We start from the raw sequence: 21387 nt of genomic DNA, 5'->3' as shown, positions 1-21387 counted from the left end.
AGCAAGAGATCAAAGTCAGAACATTGGAACAGAGATGTCAAACAAGCCAGTTTGGGCAAAATACTAAGACTACTGAAATTTCCTAAGTCATTTGTGGTTCCACTCCATTTCTATCATATTACACTATCTTGGAACTAGCAAGGGGGGAGAAAAAGAAGATGAGCGTGCATATTGTCAAAAGGAATATGTCATAAATCACCCAAATGAAAAATCAGTGAAGATCTGAAGGTAATATTTCTTGTGGAGAAGAGATAAAATCAATGTCCAGATCATTGACAACATGAATTCTACCAAAAAAAAAAAAAAAAAAAAAAAAAAAAAAAAAAAAAAAAGAAAAAAGCAGGCATTTTAATTTCTCATTTAAATACTCAAAAGGACCATTTACATTTGAATCATCTTCTCCCCTGCATTACAGAAAGAATAATTCAATAATTAAAAACTCATCTTAAGACATTGAATTCTGTAAATAAGACGATGTCAGAAGAAATTCCAGAGATTGAAATTTTGCTCATATTTCTTCACTAGAAGATTCCTAACAGCATCTTGTCTACATAGAAACACAGAAGGCTAAGGTGGGAAGGGACCTCTGGAGATCTTCAGGTCCAACCCCGCTCAAAGCAGGGTCCAAAAGGTAGCGGGTTGCTCGGGGTTATATCCAGTTGCATCTTGAACTATCTCCAAAGACACAGACTTCACTGCTCGCTGATTCAGTGTTTGATTACCCTCACAGGACAATATTTTCTTCCTCTGTCTAAATGGAATTCTCTTTGTTTTGATTTGTGCTCATTTGCCTCCTACCCTTCCCTGGATACCTGTGAGAAAGGAATAGTTTTGTCTTCTTTGCACCATCCTGTATTTATATACATGGATAAGATCCCACCTAAGCCATCTTTTCTCAAGGATAACATATTAAGAGATATTAGTAAAACATTAATAAAATACGTAAATATAGATGTTTACTTTGGAATCACTTCAGGAATATCTGCCCTGATTTATCCATGGTTTTCACACTGAATACAGCTTCCAAGATATCTTTTATCTGTTGTTGTTAGGAGTTTCATGAAATAGGGAAGACTTTATTTAAGCAATGTTGTATTCTTTCAAACCATACCTAGGTAAGTAATTATCTTCCTTTCAGCGTTCAATTAGAATAGACACACATTTCAACTTTTTTATCTCACTCCTGGGGTTTTTCTAAAGTTCATTAATTCTAAGAGCAAACAATCACAAGAAGTGAGCTTGATCCTTGAGCAAGCCTACAGTTGCACTACACCTGAAGGAACTAAACCAAACAGAAGCCTTTTAGTGCATTTTAATTTATGGAAGTTGGATTCATATCCCAAATTCACTTGATTCACCTTAACTTCCTTGGCTGACTTTATTTAGCATTGCCTGGAAGTAAAGGTTGCATGTTCGGTGCTGCAGTTCTCCATACACAAGACTTGAGGAGAAGGAAAGGACATGTCATACCAGCAAAAAAACTTAGCTGATGTTGGCTCACTTCAGCAAAATCTGTGTAATCAAAAGTGTAAAACTACATACATATGTCAATGGCAGAAAGCTTGTTACTCTATCCTCTCTTCAGATTTTCTAAAATGCAGTCCTCTGTGGCAGTAATATTTACCTGTTGTGCAAGATAAGACTTTTTCTGATATGATACTGCACACCTTACATCTTCATTCAGGCATCAAATCTTTTAAAGCCGATACCCCATGCTGATAAACAGGTTTCTCAACAGGCAGCATGAAGTTCGTATCACCAGCAGTACATATCTCATCTGGGTGTGGAAAACCACACAGTAGCTACCTGTACAGGTTGCAGTTCCATGTTTCCCCTTCAGGTGACATGCCAGCTCCCTCCTCCTGCTGGTAGAGCTGACCCCCCCCCTTTACCCTGGCACAACTTTTGACACTCACCACTGAGAGATTTCTGCATGGCTGCCCACCAAAAATACCACAAAGCCTCTCTCTGCTGGATCAGATTCCTGATGCCTTAGCACACTGAAACACTTCAGTGACCGGGGTCAGTCAGCCCCCAGCCAAGCCACAGTGTCAAGAGTCGACTGTCTTCACACTCTGAATGACACTCCTGGAATATTCCAAGGGTATTGGGAAAGTGAGCAGGAAGTGGGAAGTGTCCTGCTTTAAAAATGAGTCCCCAGTGCTCAGAGAGCCAGCTGAAACAAGGGGACAACGTGCTATCAAATGAGCTAATTGCAAGCATCAGTCAATTTGTAAACACTGGTAGAGTGTTAAGAGCAAAGGATCTGTTTATTTGAAATACAGGCCATGGATAGATTTTCATGTAAGTTTTGGAGGCTCATTTTTGAAAGCAAATCATATTTCCAGAATATTCTAAACATACACTGATATACATAATTGTCCTCTACAGTGTCCATGATGGATTGGTAAACAAAGGTGAGATAACATGCACCATATAAAAATGAAGAATAATCCACACCTCAAGTTTTCATTGGAGATATGTTACAACCATTCAGATAATTCCTGTGGGCTCAATTTCTGGCCTTGGTGGAGCAGTTTTCTTTGTCCTCTGCAGTTTCTCTTAAAATCTTTCAATTTGATTAAGAATTTAAATTTTTCTCAAGGAAGAACCTGGAACCACAGATCATCTGCAATATATTCAAAAAGGGGTTTTCACCACTTCCAGTGAGTGGCTCACAGAACAGTAAATATAGCACAAGCAGATTATTATATCTTCAGAATATTCAATCCCATTGTTTTGCATAAAATTCTACAGAAATTCTTAAGGTGTCAAGAAAGCACCTGAATTCTATTTAAACAAAATTAACCTTACAAAACCCACTGTGTCCTTAGTCTATTAATTTTTTAGGTATCTTGAGATTTAAGACATCTTACCACCAAAAAAATCAAATACACTCATAAAAATATAGTTTATTGACCCATTTAAAGTTATGTATGAAACTGTATGACTGCTGATGTGTAACTAAGAAACAGGTGAGTTTGAATTTGAGTGAACTGGTTCTTCTTCTTGAATGGTTCATGCAGTTTATATACTCCCAAAAATGAAATGGAGTCAACAATAACACATGGGAATCAGATTTTGATAATCCAAGGCCATTCATATCACATTGGAGACCCTCAGCACCCACTTACACAAACTCCACAGTCTCTGCAAGAAAGCAGGAATACTATGTCTATCCTAATTCTCTTGAACTCTTTTCTGACACAAAAGCTTTGGTGCTCAGCAAACACTTTCCTGTATTTTGGTGTTTGTGGATCTATTTATTTAAGTGGCAGGTACTATACATCTGTTTTGTTCTTAAAGAAATATCTGCTGATTCAGAAATGGACTGATGATTGAGCTGGGTAACTAGTTTAATAATGAATGGATTTGGTAAGAAAGCAACTTAGTGAAATGGCCACAGAGGTTTTCATTGAGGTCCCAATGGACTTCGAGCCTCCTCTCCTGTAGAAACCTCTCATGGATGGTCCCATGTCCACCTCAACCATCCAAAGTTACTTACTTCTAATTAAAATTCTGTATGTGGTGGATAACTGAGAGAATGACAATTTTAAAAAGAGGGAAATAGTATTTTTAGTTGCGAAGAATGAGCCTACTTTTGATCATTTTACAGGAGCAGTATAGCACTACTTCTTACACAGCATCCCTCCCCACCAGAATTTTCTGTGCTGAAAGAAAATAAAGCAGCATTCTTATAGACAGAGATCTTAAAAAACCCACTGACCCAAACAAAAAAAACCAAAAAACAAAACAACAAAACAACAAACAAAACAAAACAAAACAAACAAACAAACAAACACCAAAAGCACCCTAGCAGCAGCCATTCTTGTTCAGGGGAAGATCTTTGTGGCAATATAATTTCCCTGGAAGAAAAACTTCTCAAGATTTCAATAAGTATTTTGGATTCATGGAAAAGAAGGAGGAAAAACCTCATACTCCAGAGCAGGAGTGTTGACTGCGTAGCAGTCTTCCCAAAACACTGGAGAATATTCCTTGCCATACAATTGCAGGCACAATAGGGAGTATGGGAGTATGGAGTAGGATGACAGTCTGCTTCCCTTCTGATAGGGGTGTTTGAGAAATGTCCATGTTTCCTGGGATGGGTTACACGGGTACATGGCAGCACAGCAGCCACTGCAGACACGCAGGAAGAAAACAGTCCAGTGAAACCCAGTGCCGCAGCACAACTTTTCCTGACCTTCCTGGCTCTGACCTCTGTGTGTACAGTGCAGCCCTCACACAATTACAGGTAAAGCAGTTTTTTTGTATTAAAGGAATCCATTAGAGATGGATTTGAACTTTTGTTTAGCCTCCTGCTACCAGTGTGCACTGTGATTGCCAGGCACAGAAAACATAGCTCATTTGTCTCCATTTTCTTCCTTCACAAGCCAGAAAGTTCACATGATATGCTAGTAGTAGTTCAGAAGTGGTCAAATTAGTGAATAAATAAGCTTTTAATGTAATGAATAAGCTGTCATGCAAAGACTGATTTTTAAAATATCCTTTTCCGTTGCTTAGTAAGCCTTGATAAACAGGTGCATCAGAAAGCAGTTTATGCTAGAAATTACATCCAAGCTGAAAATACCTCATTGTCAGGGGGGATAAGTTTACAGAGAAAGAGATAAATAGGGTGAAAGGATGGCCATATGAACGACAGTGGAAAAAATCTAACAAACAATAATGTAATGTAAGTGCTGTGGTTCAAATTATTTTTTCTGTTGTTCTCTTGGGAGAACATTCAATGAACCTGGGCAGAAATGCTTTTTTTTGCCAGCTAAACTTTTTCTGAGGTTTCCCCCCCAGCATGTGGAGAGGAACACAGTCCTCTGAGAGGCAGTGAGAGCAGAAGTTTGGGTAGGCGCACTAAACACTGCCTGGAGGAATCTCCTCCTTCACACACTGCTGAAAATTAGGACACTGTCTGGCTAAGTGATGTACTTCACGTTGGGTGTTCTACATTAAGAAGACTCGTTAGCATTTTAAAAGGAAAGATAGCAGTGTTACCTGAGTAAAATCTTTACAGAATCCTGGAAATTCAGTTTCTTGTTTTTACACATATTCATTCATGCAAATGTGGAACCTGACCCAGAAATTTTATTCAGGTGAGTAATCTCTCTTTGACTTCAACGGGATTCTACTATACATGAACAAAGCAATCAAGCCATGTTTTGCATTTGCAGTCACTTCAAAGGGGGCTGTTGAGTTGTAAAAATGCCCAAATCATGCCAATTTGTCCAGATGAGATATCAAATCTCCTTTTAAATATTCAGCTTCAGCAACATGGAAAGCAACACTGCCAAATACTCCATAACCATTTTACTGGGATTACTCACATTTTGATTAGAAAATTCTCATTTCACATGGGTGTTGTCACCTGCCCTGTGCTAGATACATCATCTCTGCTGTGCAATTAATTACACAACCACTGAAAAATGAGTTTATGACCTGGAATAGAGTTTTGATAGACTCCTCCAAATACATATCTGAAACACAGCCCAGTAGAATCCTGAACAGATAGAAATGATTTATGCATATACAATAGCACACACAGCCTCCAAACAAACTGAAGACCTGCCAGGAGCAGCAGTAGTTCAATATCTGTTTTGAAATGAAGAATGTAAAAGAGACCATAACTGAGGAATGAGGCACTGAATCCTGCAGCAGGGGGATGGTAAGGAGAATGCTAATATTTTGAGAGATTTACAGCATCCATGTACTTTCTGATGGGCAAAAGGGCGAGGAAGGGACACAGAACCAGAACCGTGAGGACAACAGACATGGAAAGTTTCACATCAACAGTGCTGTTTCCTTATTTAGGTAATTAATACTTTGCCTTCTGAGCCACAGGTCTAATTCATCTACCACATGAGCTACACCTCTGTAACAAGAGTGACCCTACCGTGTCCCCTGTTTTGCCACCTGTCCTGCACAGGCTGAACACTGACTGTCCCACTTCCTCAGCTGCCTGTGGGTGAGCTCAGGCCAACGTTCCTTCACTCCCAGGGCTGAGGCTGTGGCTCCAAATGACAGCAAATCTGAGGCAGCAACCAGCTCCCATGACAAAGGGTGTCCTTGTCCACATGCCGCTTGCTGTCACCTCCTCTCTACCACCAGCCATGGTCCTCAGCTGGCCCCTGGGTGGGCTGGTGCAGGGAGAGGGACAGGACCAGCCAACCCTCCCCAGAGAAGCAGTTCTCAGTGTGGTGCTGTCTTAGTCAAGAGAGTCATTAAACAGCAGCAAGCATAAGCATTGCTTAAAGCTCTCTGTCTTTTCACATGTGGGAGAGAAAAGTGGGAGGCTGTGGTATTGCTGCAGCAACCAAGAGACCCGAGATAACCAGTATGGTGAGCACCATTCTGAAAACATATTCTCTTATTCCCTGGAGCAAATACATTTGGTGCCTCATACCAAAAAATAAATAAACTAAACAAACCAAAACAGTAGGTTAGGACCTGGAAAACAAAACCAGCTAAACATAAATAAATCATGGACATCTTGCAATATAGTAAAATACTTAGGCATTGTCATCTGTTGCTTATTACAGTTTCATTTACATTGGAATTTTCTTTGTTTTCCTGCAACAGTTGTGTTACTGTGTTATTTTAAAACCAGTCAGTAATGTCAGTAGAAGAGTCTATCTTTGCATTATTCTGGCCAATATTATATAATATTGTGTAAGAAATGAGAGTTAAATCAATTTTAATGCACCATTTTTGTAAGATGACAACCACAGTTCTCAATTGCAATTATGCAGATAATTACAATTTCATTGGTACTGCTTAATATTAAGAATACAAAATTTACCTTTGATGAACAGTTCATTATGTAAAATGAACTCAAGCTATTTTTCTTTTTAAATTGTATCTTGGCTTGTTTTATTTCTTAGTTTTGACTGTTTAATAAAGGCATAAAGTGTTTTACAGGTAGGGTATACAGAAACGGGCTGACTGGTTCAACATTGAATTCCTGTACAGTGATTTGAGGAAAAAAACATGAATTTTGAAGCAGCTCTGGAGGCTGAGCATCAAGATTATTAAACATAAGTTTTATATATGCAGAAAAATTGCTTTTGCATGAATTTACTTTTAAAATGTTAATATATGCATAAGAAAATTGTGTTTCTTAATCTCTGAAGAAACACTTATCACTAGGAACTGCTTAATTCTTTTCCTGTGCTTGATTTATTAGCTTATGAAATTATGCTAATAGTTTGCATGTTAATGGTTTTGGGGCTCAAATGACCTGATTTTAATAATGAAGTAATTTATGCAGTAAATGTAATCAGCATCTATGAATCTCACTTAACATGCCAGCGATTACCTACACTAAAAACAAATGACTGTCAGCATGGTACACACTGTATGCTACGACAGGTGACTGGGACGTGTTCAGCTCAGCACACCCTTTAGGCTGGCTGGCTCCTACTCTGACAAACACCACTGAAGCTGGAAACTGCAGCTCTAACAACTGTTTACAGACCTTCCATTGCAGACTGACTTCGACTCTCAGTCATCTTCTAAGGGAAAGGGCAAGGATGGGACATGGGCATTACCTGAACTGAAGCTGGAACCAGTAGGAATTCCTCTATGAATAGGAGAATCCTGTGGCACAGAGACCACACATATCTGGACAAAGTGGGCTGAAGAAAGAGAGGAAAGTGTTTCTTTAGGGAAAAAGTTGTAAGTTTTACGAATTTCAAGAAAAAGGTCAAAAAGACTAGCTACTCCTCAAATTATTTTGTATGCTTCATTATAAATGGGATCAGAAAGGCAGGAATAATTCTTTTATTAAGGATTTAACCTGCATGGCATATCAAAGATGCAATGCCCGGCAACATTTGGTAAGCCTATGTCAAACGGATCCATCACAAAGATTCTTTCCTAAAACATCTGTATTTACAGACCTGCTCACTGTCAGGATGTAAATGAACCATGCCTCTGTTCCCTTGCGCCATTTACAGTGCTGTTCCACAACGTGAGAAGAAATACTAGACTGGGCTTTGAAAAGCAAACAGCAATGCTTTCTTTCCAGCAAGGCAAGCTTGTGTTTTGATAACCTGCTGAACACTGAGATCCATTTTAGTATAAAAGATTCAAAAAAATATTACTAGCTGCCAAATATGATCTAACTGTCCAAACACAGAGACAGAAGCTGAGGGAGGTCAGATTGGACATTAGCCAAAATGTATAAAGTCAATGGAAGAAACCTCATTGATGCAGAAGAGCTGGATCATTTGTTCACCAAAGAGATCCCTAAGGGCCAGAAGTCCTCACCACTTCCAAGGACCAAAACTGTACAACTACATTTTGTAATTAATAAATACTTTGCATGCAGAACTTCAAGCATAATACAGAACTGTCTTCAAACACGATTTCCAGAGGTGCTCGTTTTTCAAAGCAAAAAGATGTTCTGTTCTGGAGTGTGGCTAATGCTCTCTATTCCAGACGTCAGACTGTTAGCTTTATGAAATTTATGTCACATCCAAAAGGGAGAACAAGCAGAAGGATAAGATACTTCTGCATTTTTAAAGTGTTATTATCTCAGTCATGGGGTCCATGGAAGCCCATGGAGGGTATGGATCATGCACCAGGAGCCCTTCAAAGCCCATCCCTTCTCACAGACTGTGTATTCAGGTGCCGAGTAGGGCCTCCCAGAGCCTCACTAAGGGAGCCAGGGGAGAGAAGGCAAGCAAAGCCAAGGCTGCTGCCCGCACGCCGCTTCAGAGGATGGCGAAGCTGACCCTCTGCATTAGCCCTGGAGAGGAACTGGGCACGGCAAAACGAGACCCGATAAAAGTGTTCCTGTAGAAGGAAGGAGAGTCAGGGGGTATTCTTCAAGCGGCCAAGTCCCCAGCGCCCGAGGAGCCCCGGCTCAGCTGAACTCCGCCGGTGTAATGAGAGCGAACCCGATCAAGGGCTGCGTGTTTGCTGTAGACGCGGCCGCCATGCACGCAGTTGCCATGGCGCCGTGACAGCTTAATGAGCTGTCGCCTGTCACCCGAGCCGCTGTTGCCATGCACACGCGGCTGCCCTGCCCCCGCTCCCGCAGAAGGGAGCTTGTGCGGGCTCAGGGAGGGGCTCATCCCTGAGCCCTGGCTGCTCCGAGCTGCCTGCGCCGTCCCTCTCGCAGGCCCAGACATCCTTGTCTCGCCAAACAGGATTTCTGGAGGTGAAATTTCCCCTCCTCCATTTCCCTGTGTTGTGCCTGGAGGACATTCCCCTGACAAGAGGGACCTGCTGTCGGCGGCAGAGGCAGGGTCAGGAAGGCGGAAAATAAAAGGGAAATTTCAAAGTTCAGACAGTTTTCTTGGCAGACTATGACAGCTCAAAGGGGTAAGGATCTGTCTGATGTTTACTTGGAAATCCAACAAGAATAGCTTGCCGCTGACAAGCCGGGCTCGCAAACGCGAGCCCAAGCCGCAGAGCCCCAGTCCCCGGTTCATGCTTCCCATGGGACACACCACAGACACCCCGATAGCCAGCACCTGCGTTTCAAAAACGAACAGGAAAATCGCGGCCTGCTCTATCTTCCCTGCCTGTGGGAATTTCAGCCTCCCTGGCTGGGTCAGGACGCGGGGCCCTGTGGTTTTCCGGGCTGCGAGAGGAAAGGGAGTGCTGCCGTAAGTGCCCTTTGCTCCCAGACAAAGGCTGGGTGCTGGGAAGACGGCAGCATCCCCTGCCTGCCATTCTGCCTGAGAGCCTCCCGTACGTGAAAGGACATGGAGACTCACATTTGCTGGGGAAAGAGTGTGAAATCTGCAGGGAAGAGCCGGGGGAGCTGCAGTGCATCCTCACGGGCTGTGCCTTGTGGGAAGGGAGGAACGTGTCACCGTGGCTGTCTAGCTGCAGCATGGAAGGCTGGGAGGTGTCATGCTGGCATTTAAGCTCCTAGCCCTGAAACAGTGTTGACAAATGGACTGATTTGTTCTGGGTATAACGCTGCACCCCCAGAAATCAGATTGTTAAAACCAAGTGTGGTGGGGTTTTTTTGTGTGTGTGGGTGTTTTGTTGGGGTTTTTTGGTTTTGTGTTTGTTTGTTTGTTTGTTTTTGTGTGTGTGTGGTTTTAATTTTTTTATTAATTTATTTATTGTTTATTTTATTTTTATTAACTGCGTTAAAGAAGAACATAAACATGCCACAACACATGCAAAACGTTAGGTGATTTGAAGCTATCAATTTGTTCATTAGCTGGCTTAAGTTAGCATGACACTGTTAGCATGACCATCTTTGTTTCATGATAGTCTTGTTTATTTCATCGTGTTTTGATTTAGTATCAGTCTTTAAATACTTCTGGGCGAGAACTTGTTTCCCTTTATATTCATTCTACCCTTAATAAATAAGCCTACATTCCAACAATGCCTGTAGTTTCTAAAATGTAATCAGCAATAACATTTTTTGCTTTTTTTGTGTGCCCATCCAGAAAAAGAAAATTGTTGTCAGAATAACGCCCAGAACAATAACAGAATGCAAATGCACACCCTATTCTTTCAGCTTGCATGCTTCACTCAAGAATCATGTCAGTTCATGGGGAAACTTGACCAAATGAGGACTTCTGATTTGTGTCCCAGGAATCTTTTTGTTGGATTTGTCACAACTAATGTCCTTTTGCTTGTCTCTCTTCATATGCTCGAAATGTTCATTGGCCACAATAGGAAATCTACAGATTTGGCCAAAAAAGTTGCCGTTATTTCAATATGTGTGAAGAACAACATATTGCAGGCTGAGAGGAGAATAAAAATATGGGATTCAATGAATATGATTCAATCACGTTCATGGTTTTAAGAAACAAAAAGGAGAGAAAAAGCCCATCTTCTAGTAATCAAATGCCCTGATAAATGCCTAGAAATGGTTAACCACAGGGATACCAGGTTTTGCATATCTCTGCCTCTTTCACTCCCCATTCCCACTCCTGAATCTAACATCTCCTGCCTCCTTCAGTGCTGTTTCACGGCTCTGTGACTCCTCTCCTCCGCCTGTGACCTGCCTCTCAGAGCATCATTCTCACTCCCCCCTCCCCAGCAGAGCAGCCCCAGGCCAGGGTAACCTCTCCCTTGGGATCTTGTGTCACAGTCTCAGACAGCATGGAGTGACAGGGAGCAGGAGTGACAGCGAGCAGGATCCCCACCCCAGCGCCTCCCTAATCAAGCAGCGCTCACACAGCTCAAACGCCTGCCTGCAGGCTTCTCTCTTTCATGTGGCATTGATCATCATGGCACAAAATGGTCACAGATATCACTTCCTAAAATTCAGGAATGTGACAGCTAGAGACAGAATCGCTAGTCTATGGCCTGAAGACTATACGGATTATTCAGGTCAGGATAAATCAGGATGGATATTTGCCCTACTTCCATATTCTAGCTATTAATAACCAAAAGCACGCCAGATTGTGGCTTGTTCTGTGCGACTGCACAAGGGAGCAACGCTCCCTCCCCCACGCCTCCACATACACATGCACAGACGAATATTTTTGGCTAACATTCGTAAGCCATTCGCAAACCCAGCCCCTGAGCTCGGAGTAAAGCCCCAAGCACATGGAGGCCCTCCTTCACCAGCCAAGAAAGGAAAGCCAAAGCAGGCTGAAAAAAGATACGGGAGACCTCTCCTGGTCTACTGCCCCAGAAACCCTGCAAGCTGCTGCTCTCCCCTGTTTTCTTCAAGGCACAGCACAATTCAGTCAGTGAGTCAGGGCTCACCCCTTTTCCCAAGTACACTGACACAAAATGAATATCCTCTTGGGAGGGTAGAGAAGCTACCTAGGGAAGCACAGCCACACTGCTGCTGGTAAGATTTCTCTCCATCACACCTATACAGGATTTCAGTTGGAAGAAGCAGCACTTCCTCCCCAATTCTGAAGAAGAGAGACCATACAGCTACAGAATTAAATTAAGTTGCACCTTCCCCCTTAAAAAAGCAAGTGTATTGTCCTCCATATTGAGTCAGCAGTCACCTTTTAGTAAGATGCAAGGCAAAAATTGCACAGTGTCTCTTTGCAGAATACTAGCTTTTGTGAGTCACCTTTAAAATTTTGGAAAATCAAGCCTCAGAAGCCTGAAGCTCTGCTACTTTTACAATTGTCTTTCAAAAGCCAGCTTTTGCTTTTGATTGTAAAGGGGAAAATAAAGATACTTTTCAGACCATTTACATGGAAGAAAAACTTCCCTGGCAGCTCAGACAGCTTCCCTGAGTAGGATCCCTCTGCTCTTGGGAGTTGGAAAGCTATTCTCTGCCATCCCTTTTGGGGCGCTTACGCAATCTGCTCTAGCAACTGGTGCCAGTTCAGTTCCGCTACAGACCAGACTCTACGGACAGCCTAAATGCCATTCCCAGGATCTGCCTAGGAATAAAGCCTTGATACCTCTCTCAACCACCGTATTCATGGTCTTTTACTGTAAACCATTATGGCTAGTCCCAGTCCGTAAAATGCCTGGTTCCCATTTTAATTCCAAAAAGATAGCAGCAACTGCAGCACCAAGCAATTAGGCAGCACTAGATGGACTGTCTTCTGTCTGTGTTTCTAGACACTACTCCATATTTTATTTATCAGCTAAAAGCCAAGGAAAGTAACAATAACAAGAGTAGATGGAGTGCCAAGAGCAGCACACAAGCCTCAACAACACTCATTTTCCCTCTCCTGCTTCTCTCCTGCTCTTGACTCTGATCTTAGGTAACACGAGGCCTCAGTGACTGCAGTTCATAATCTGTGCATCTTTGGTCCTCTGCTGAGCAGAGTGCTCATATTTCTGTGCAGTTTCAAACAGGCTCTTCCTGCTTAGCTCATTTAATAACTAGATTTGCTAGATCTCTACACATTATTTGGCAGAGAGCACAATAAGCAGTTGCCAAGTCCTATCTTGGGTTACTCTTCCAGAGGTTCTTTAAGCTGGGGAAATAAAAAGTGTCGGTAAGACACTTCACTTTATGTCGGTAAGAATTTTTTTTTTTTCTTTTCTTTCTTTCTTTCTTTTTCTTTTTTTTTTCTGCTTCCTTTGATTCTAATAATGATGTTATCCTGGACAGAGACATCTTCACATTAATACTGGTCAGAGGTTTTCTGAGGGCCTGAACTGAGAAATATTAATAAAATAGAAAGCACACTCTAGTGTTCCCTCTGCATTGGATTGTTCAGCTGAAGCAGCTGTATTTTTGTTTATGAAGGTACAAGTCCGTCTAAATGCTCCACAGCAGTCCAGTAATCTGGATGTGCTGATAATTGTTCAGTGACGTACTGATTAACACAGGTGTCTCTATTTCCAGGAGTACTGGAGCTTCCCCACTGAAAACAAGACAAAAAATCTCCAGGCTCATTACATTAAAAGGTCAGCAAGGAAATGAGAGACAACTTGGTGAAAGGAAAAAAAAAAAAAAAAAAAAAAAAAAAAAAGTGTATATAACACTCCCATATTGCAAACAGTATTTTAAATAGACTTTAATAAACAAACATATCATTAAGGACAGCAAAGGGAACAACCTCTCAGAGGAAGCACAGAGAAAAGGCAATAGAGAGCTCAGGGAAGTAGGTGGATTCTAAAGGTTTTGAATTGAGCAGAGATAGGAGATGAGAGAGAGATTTCTCTTCTTATTGCTTGTCTCTATCAGTCAAACAAGCAGGAGATCTGATCTTTCATGGCTCACTAGCTATGATAGAATATGGCCCTCCTTTTCAAACCCAAGGTATATGAGTTAAGAATGGCTGCTGGGCTGACAGCTGGAACTGTCTGTAACATGGAAAATAAGACTTTGGGGAGAGAATAAGGAAAAATGGGATTATGTCCACTTAGAAGTGAGATGCAGATATGCGAAAAGCTTACTCTTGAGCTATAGCCCGCTTCTATTTACTGTAGATGCTTATTCATGTAGTGGATCCTACATTACAATTAGCAATTGAAGCATGAAATGATGAAAGTTGGATTTCATTTGCAAATATATATATATACATATATATACACACACACACACAAATGCAGGATGATATATCAGAAATATAAAGGCTTAACAAATTGCATAATTACACAGTTCCTGCATATTTTCTGCTACTTTTCATATAGTATTTGGACTTGGCAGACCATGCTATCAACAGCTTTTTGTTATTTAACTATTTAAGCAGCTAATTATCATATTTCTGCATTATAGAACTATGAAATTTCATGCCCCCTTATAAAAGATAGGAATATAAAATTGACATTAGATGAGAGGCCTTTTGTTCAAATACAGTATTGGCTTTGTGGATAACAAAAACATATAAAATGTGTTCTTCTATATTCACTACATATTTTTCTCATTCCCTGTATCATAGAACATGTGCTAATATTTAGAGAGGCCTGCTGGAGCTCTTACAGTTACTTTTTCCTGCCTGACATTACCAGTGCTATTTTCCTTTACACATCCTTCAGAGAAGCACTTGTCCAATAAAACCTTTCTTCCTAAGGGAAATTCCCTTGCAGAATACTGTCAGCAAGAGCTGATACTAGGCAAACAGGAGGAAGCCACAATGGATTCAGCTTCCCAAACAAATCTAAACGCACCCTCATGTTCCTCTGCTTGGTGAGGCAACAGCTCTAAGTTCCATCACTGTGAACAAGAGATGCAAACATACTCACCTCCTGGGAGGCTACTGGGAGACAACTTTGCATCAGTATACTATGGACTTATCAAATACATACACGTTTATGACAGTAATATTGAAACAACAGGCTGCTTCTTTCATGTCTGCGTAGCCTGTGCACAATGGGAGCTTCTTTCTGTTCAGTGTCTCTGAGTGTTGCTCCTTGATCCAAAAAAATAGAAGTGATGGCCTATCCCTCTTTCTTCCCTCCCATGAGTACTTGAGATTTACATGGTTTTGTGTGCTTCACTGAGAAATGGAAAAAAAGACTAAAGAATGGTCAGACGCTCACAACAACATATTTTTTTTTTCTTGTTCTTATGAAAGGGTAATATTTACCTATCTAAAAGCATTTTATTTATTTGCTGAGCACACGGTAGGAAGGACTTTGAAGGCAGAACATATAATGTTAAATCTGGTTTTGCAGAGACAATCAAGAAGGGTTCTCAGGAGATAATTCTGAGGGATCAAAAGTCAGTTTAGATCTTGGACACAACTTGGGTGTTCTTACTAACAAATGTTGTCACCTAATTCCTGTGAAGATTTCATCAGTGTTTCAAAGGACAGCAATAATCCCACTTAAACTACTTTCTACAAAAAGACTTCTTTCATCAAGGAATTAATTCACTAGGAAAGTCTCATTCCTCTAACTAGCACCAAAAATCCAAGCTCATGCTCATCTCTGATATGTTTCTATATAATATATATGAAGCATGCCCATACTTATTAATTGTAGCTGTTTATATACATAGTGAGTCCTATGATTCCCTATGTATATAGGAAATCCAAAATTCATCTATGCTTCTGTTGGACCAAACAGGAAATCAAGGACTCCAAGAAAAATCTATGTCATACAACCATTATTGGTCAGCCTTTGGACTCTGCCTAGGGTATTATATAAGCTTCAACATTTAAACAGGAGCATGTTTAGTGAACAAATTTCTTATGAGAGCAAAATATTGAGAAGATTCTTAATAAACATCATCCATGTCTTGAGAGTTCATTACACATTTTGACAGTACGTCACCAAGCCCTAATAAATATTTTATTCAACTACCTCTGCTTTGAAGCTAAAAGCAGTAAAAATATTTTTCTTAAATGACAGATGAAGAACCTGTCTTGGTCACAGCATGATACTGAGCCAGCTTGGCAAAATAGAAAGAGCTGCCACTGTGCACTGATGTGCCCAAGAAATTACAACTGATTTACAAGGTGAGTTAAAAGTTTGGGATGTGTTCCATATAAAAATGAAAAGGAGTATCTCCAGGTGGGTGCTGAGAATTTGTTGGGAGCTTCATTTTTCTTGACCGCATCAATCACTAGTAATTTGATTATTAATATTCAGTGACTCAATCACTTGGGAATACAAAACAAAAATAGTAATTTTTTTAGACACTTTAGGAACACGCACATGAATCTTGAAGTTCAGAGATGGACTGGCTATGCTAGATAAATTTAAGAAATAACTCATCCACAATTATTCTCTATCCCTTCATCAACCCTAAGATGGATATATGAGGTTAGAATTCCAAAACTAACTATTCCTCAGGCGCTAGAGATTAGAAGACTTTCACCAGAACCTTTTCCTCCTCCTCTGCCCCACTCATGCAGTAGGCTAGGGAAAAAAGCAAATAACAACCAATCCTCCAGGCAAACAACCTCAGCTTTCCAGACTGCTGAAGGCTAAAAATAATCTTGTATCAAGTAAGCAAACAGACCTTCTTGACGAATCATCTGGACTGGGAAAGAGACCATACCTTGCACCATGAAGTTATCTCTTAAATAGCTGGTAAAAGAACCATCTATATATCAGCTGGCTTGGAGATGAACTGGGGAATATGAGTGGGAAGTCTGAAAAAAGTAAACTACTCTTGGACCATCATTGCCTTTTACCTCACCAAGCTAAAAAACCATTAGGACTTCCATGTTAACCCAGATGTAGGGACACTACGTGGAATGCCACAAAGGTGAAGAGCCTCCTTCTGAGCAAAATAAGCTTCATTTTCAAAGCAGTGGTTTGAGGTTTGCCCACGCAGGAGTGAAATCATCAAACCAAGGTCAGTGATGTCATTCAGGACAGTCCCAGACCACAAAGCACAAGCATGACTCACTTCTCAAAGTCTAGGAGTGTCTGGAAGTGCCCAAGGTGCTGTTTGAACTTTCTTCTAGAGGTGAATTTCAACCACAGATGTGAAAATGACTGAGGGTCAAACATACAGTGAAATGGATATTCTCGAAAGGGAAGGGAAGAGGGAGGAAAAGAAAAAAATAACTCTGGCATACTGGAGAGCAGGGCACCAAAGGAAGCACACAAGGTAGAGTAGAGAGCCTCCAGGACTTTGAGCTTTGAAGCTGAGTGTCCCAGAAAAGCCTGTGTCTTGGTAATCTGAGCTAAAATCTTAAGGGACGGAAAATAAAATGGAAACACAAGCTCTTACTTCTCAGCTGTACTTTCCCAAAGTTTGGCTCAGGATATCTAAAGGGACAGGAGCCAAACTTTTATGGTTTTAGGCTTTTTAACCTGGAGCATACAAGCTGGCCAATGCTCTTGGTGATTGTACAACAGATTGCACCACTCCATGTGCCACAAAATCATCTCGTGAGCTGCAGTGCAATTTTCAGCATCTACCCTGTAGACATCCAAGATGATAACAGCAGAGGCTTCTAACTATGGCAATAGGTGTCTTAGGAATAGCAAAGAAGGTGTAGGTATCATCTGCCTTTCTTTGTGTTAAGTTCAACCCAGTTGCTATCAGTTCATCAGGATTGAATAACTTTATTACATCCAGTAACAAAACCAAGGAATTAAAAGATAAAACAAAACCAACCAACCAAACCAAACCAACAACAACAACAACAAAACAACAAACAAACAAAAAAAAACCAAAACAAACAAACAAAAAAACAGGAAGAGCAAAAATTCTCTCATCACTGAAGGTGGAACAAGAACAACCCAGGTACAAATATTTCAGTCAAATAAACAGAGGAATTCAGTAAATGCCAGGAAATCTATAGCAGAGTCTCATTTAGGAAACTGTAACAGCCTGCACAGTAGGCTTCAGCATAGTATTTTCATATGACATCCTAACAACAAAAGCTGATGAAATTTCATATTGTTCACAGTGAAAAGAAAACACTGGTTCTTTTTCCGCTGTCTTTGCCTTGGTTTAATCTTGCCCCGGTGTATTTTAACTTAAGCCAATTTGGGATGTTAACAGCATACAAATATGCTTTTCCTGTGAGCTGCCTGGGAAGGCTTTTTTGAGTTGAAATTGTGTTAAGCTGATTACTTCTTTTAATTTCTCCTTAATAATTGTGCATTTTTAATTGTTTGAATCTTAACAGCTGATATAGCTGTTTAGAGAGTCAGGGGATGCAAATGAAGACTGAGAAATTATTTCAATATAAACATCTGAACTCTATGCCATGGCAACAGCAATTTTTCATTAAATTATAGATTCCTCAGGGTTGCTTTTTCCATATTGACAAAATCATTTAATAGAGAGAGGAGGTAAGGGAAAAGGGAGATCTTACTGAAGAAACAAAATTGTTATGACGAGCAATTAACAACATATATCTCAGCATGTCACAGTGGGTCTTCTCCTTTCATTTCATGAAATAGACTGATTATAAAAATACTTCCCATTTGAGTGCCGCAACACTAATGCAGTTTGCATCAGGCTGCATTTTCCCTCAGGCTGAAAAATACTGACATTGACAGGAACACTGGATGTGTTGAACCTGCCATCAGCAGCCTGAAAAACCTCTGTCCTCACTATTGCTCACACCTTCTAGTGAACGACCTGCTTGTGCAGATGGGGCTATTTCAGTTCCAGTAAAGAGTCTGCTGTCACACAGATCCACACTCGTCCATTTCCCCCAAATATATATACACACACACACACACACATATATATACACACACACACATACATATGCTCTTTTCTTAATGTAACCTCTTCTCTTTAAAATCCATGCAAACCAAACCAAACCCAAAAACCATTACACCAAAACAAGCCCAGAAGCCTGCAGAACATCCGCTCCACAGGCACTTTAAGTAAATGATCCACAAGGAAATAATGTAAAGGTGTATTTACACACCCTCATTACCTGCATTTGCAGATGTCTTGGTCTGGAAGACAGGTATCTGTTAGGGAGTGGCGGGACCTCTCTAGGAATGGGGAATTCCAATCCCTTCCCTCCGAGTTATTATAATTTAGAAGATTAAAGAGGCTTTTCAGGCAGAGCTATGGGGAAAGGAATAACAGTTCTTTACTAGTAAGTATAACAAGGCAAAAAAACAACAGCTACAGCATTAATAATAAACAGAACCAGGAACCTCGAGGGGCTTTGTTTCACAAAGCCCGGGGCAGTCTGATCCCTTGGGACCCCGAGAGCACCAAGCTGGAACGGTGGAAACTCCCGGGCTGGTGGATGGAACAGCGAGGGTCCCCAGCAGGCAGGGGGGTGTCCCGGGAAAGTGAGCAGTGCTGCAGAAGCTGTGATGGCTGGACAGGGCTGGCCCAGCTCCAGCAGAGCAGGCGAGGAGCTCCAAATTCCTAGGCACCCGAGCAGATGATGGTAATCCCCCAGGACTGGACTTCCTGTTGACCGTGGACTTCTCCTGCAGCAAACAGCAGCCTGACCGTCCTCTCTGATGCCGAGAGCCAGGAAGAACCCTCAGCTCCCCCACCCATGTCCTTTTCCCTCCCCCAAACTTTGTGTGATCTTCTCCCTCCCGGCCACTTCTTTTCTGTGGGTCAAGCACCATCTAAGCACCAGCACTTTGTTTCTCAGTAACTCATGGGGAAAAATTCTTTAACACAAAAAGGAAAAAACCTAACCCCCAACAGCAGATCACAAAAAGATGGTATTGACAGAGCTGTGAAAAAATGTGTCATGGTACATACCAAGGTTTTATTGTTGGGGCTTTTTTATATATTTTCATTGCTTATACAAACTGTGGTGTGTTCCCCTGTGTTTATCACAGCCCATGGATTCCCTCCTCTCATAACATTTGTGAGGAGTTTGTTTGGTGCCTTTTGTTGTTTTTGGTTGGGTTTGGGTTTCTTTATTTGTTTGTTTGCTTTTAAAGACTCCCATCAGCCTGACCCATTCAGAAATCTGGTAGAAATGCCAGAAACTGCTAGCAGAGTGATCTTGCCCCCAAATTTGTTAGCTTCATGATTCATGTAATTCTCTCTTAGGAGCATCTGGGAGATGACTGCTTCCTGCTGCTAGCCAGCCCTGCACCAGCCATGGAAGAGCATTAGAGAAAATTACAGAATTACAGCTGGCTACTGGTTGGCAAAACCCAATCTTCTGCTCTAATATTGAGGAGAAGGGAGGCAGGACAATATGCTGCAATTTTTTTTTTACAAATTCCTTCAAATTATACATAGAAAGGAAAATAACATAAACACTTGCAGCATGTTTCTCTCTTCCCCGTGCTTTCCAAATGAGTTTGTCCACATTTTCTAACCAATCATTCCACCAAAGCCAGTTTATTAATGGTGCAAGGTTTACTGATATGTTTGGAAAGTACACACTTGTCACAGAATAAATTTCCCGATGTGTTTTATGGTCAGTGGGTCAATTATTTCATTTAAAGGCTTGAAATTACTTTAGGCCCAAGTGCACAAAGGCACAACTTCAGATGCAGTAGTGGCTTTGACTCACTTTATAGGTCGATCACCCAGTACTTCAGCCTAACACCTGTTCAAAATGATCCATCTCACTTCGGCTTCAGGTTGTATTTGCTTTGTTATTTCTACAGAATGACCTACGAAGTTTCTGGAAACACCAAGTTTGGTAGTTGTCTGCTCTAACAGTCTCTAGGTGTGTAAATGAGCTGTTTAGTACATAAACTGTTCTCGGGAAGATTCATTGGCTAGAGTTGTAAAAGAAGAGCAATAAAAATTATCTTCCGTTATTTAGAAAATAAAATTGGCAGATATTTACTAAAGGATATCTCCTAAAGCCTGTTTTTCTAAGCATCTCACTCACCCAGAGTACAGGGGCTGCCTGTTGGCACTGAAGGTTGTATTTAATGCTTCAGAAAAGCAAGGAAAGGAAAAGCACAAGCCTGTTCCCCTCTATAGATTTATTCATCATGGAGAGAAGCCACTGAAAATGGGGTGTGTTTTTCCCAGACTATTTTACATTCAAAACAACAGCCCTGTCTGCACTGGAAAATTCCACAGTATGTGGAGACCTGCAGAGGGACTGAATGAAGGGACTTGGAGAAAAAGGTACATGTCTGAACTCGATTGAATAAGGGTAACTATGCTGAGAATAAATCTCACTCAGATCTTCTGCAGCTCCTTCAGGAAAGTAAAAAAAAAAAAAAAAAAAAAAAAAAAAAAAAAAAAAAAAAAAAGCCAGGTTCTAACTTGCCTTATATTTCTAAAATTAAGAGTATTTCAAACAACCAAAAAAACCTCCCATGCTTTTCCACCTGACATTGACATGCTTCTTCCTTTCAGACATTGCTATATAAGAAAATTGAGTTTTAGAATGGAGAAGTTGCATGGTCTTAAACAATTTTTGTGGTGGTGATAGCGATGTCAGTGAAAGCTGATTGTGCTCAGCTCCCTCCACTAAGCAGTGGCTGTGCTGAACAAAATGTGTACACACATGCACACCCCCCCACTTTAGCAAAGATACAGCAGCTTCTTTGCCCTGTTCATCAGGTGTTCATAACCTCTTCAGTGCTAGCTCAAGCTGTATTGCTTGAAATACATAAATGAAATCATAAGCAACCTGAGAAAGGCTTTTATAT

The 21387-nt window shown here is 40.9% G+C and overlaps 1 long non-coding RNA gene across 1 annotated transcript in view; it reads left to right on the top strand.

Annotated features, from left to right (window-relative positions):
* Positions 1 to 4483, top strand: part of LOC120755719 (uncharacterized) — a 28945-nt gene extending 24462 nt beyond the window's left edge. The window contains exon 5 of the long non-coding RNA XR_005701868.2: positions 4072 to 4483. This is a non-coding gene — a long non-coding RNA (uncharacterized LOC120755719). The remainder of the gene's footprint in view (positions 1 to 4071) is intronic.
* Positions 4484 to 21387: the final 16904 nt, after the last annotated feature.

The sequence above is a fragment of the Hirundo rustica genome, chromosome 1, assembly GCF_015227805.2.
Source record: "Hirundo rustica isolate bHirRus1 chromosome 1, bHirRus1.pri.v3, whole genome shotgun sequence".
Lineage (NCBI taxonomy): Eukaryota > Metazoa > Chordata > Aves > Passeriformes > Hirundinidae > Hirundo > Hirundo rustica.
The sequence above is the reverse complement of the archived record's forward strand: the minus strand, read 5'-3'. Positions and strand labels throughout refer to the sequence as shown.